Source organism: Pan troglodytes, chromosome 15 (genome assembly GCF_028858775.2).
Source record: "Pan troglodytes isolate AG18354 chromosome 15, NHGRI_mPanTro3-v2.0_pri, whole genome shotgun sequence".
Taxonomy (NCBI): Eukaryota; Metazoa; Chordata; class Mammalia; order Primates; family Hominidae; genus Pan; species Pan troglodytes.
The window spans coordinates 37,617,755-37,618,858 of NC_072413.2; positions in this window are offsets into that span (position 1 = coordinate 37,617,755).

A 1,104-nucleotide genomic window follows, 5' to 3' on the forward strand; every position below is an offset into this window, starting at 1 on the left:
CTCACTGCAACCTCCACCTCCTGGGCTCAAGTGATTCTCCTGCCTCAGCCTCCTGAGTAGCTGGGATTACAGGTGCCTGCCACCATGCCCCGCTAATTTTTGTATTTTTAGTAGAGATGGGGTTTTGCCATGTTGGCCAGGCTGGTCTCAAACTCCTGGCCTCAAGTGATCTGCCTGCCTTGACCTCCCAAAGTGCTGGGATTACAGGAGTGAGCCACTGCGCCCAGCCAAATGGTTTTACATTTCTTTATCTATAAAGTGAGGGAATTAGACAAGTTGATTTCTAAACGATTTTTCAATATTGAAATTAAATGAGTTTAACATGATAAATTATTGTGTCATGCTGTGGGTTGATTTAGTGTTTTTAAAAGTTAAATGTTTGAAACTAATATTTTAATATATAAATGTTTTTAAAGATAGCTCTAGTATTTAAAAATTATGTTTAATATCAATAGGTTTAATATAACAAATTTATGAAAACAGAAAACATGGCCAATTTTAAATCTTTATTAACTGAAACATAAGAGAATGTACTATTTCAAGCTAAAGGTGAACTAAGTATTTAGGAACAGAGTTTGTTTTTTCAATCTCATGTAAAACAAAAAGTATGTGAGACAAATCTCAATCAGTTTAGAAGTTTATTGTGCCACGATTGAAGACACACCCAGGAGACAGATCTGTGCCTTTCTCCAAAGATGATTTTGAGGGCTTCAATATTTAAAGGGGCAAAGCAGGCTGGAGGGGAAATAGGAAGTGTAGGGTCACATTACTGAATCCACAGGTTGCAAGATAAAACCACATAGGGGAATAGTGAATTATGTATTCGTCTTATGCTCAGTAAATCTGTGCTGTACACAAGATAAGGTGATAGAGTGGAGATATTTGACCTTTATCTGTAGCTATCTGCTTAGGAACTAAAGGAAAGGCAGTTGCTTGCATGACTCAGCTTTCAGCTTAAATTTTTCCATTTGGCCTAGTGAATTGGAGTCCCGAGTTTTTATTTTCCTTTCACATTTCTCCCCACTTTTCTTTTTAAAATCTTTCAGAGAAAGCATTTTAGAAGAAAATGACTCTCTGGTCTTGGGTTTTGTCTGATCTTTTGTG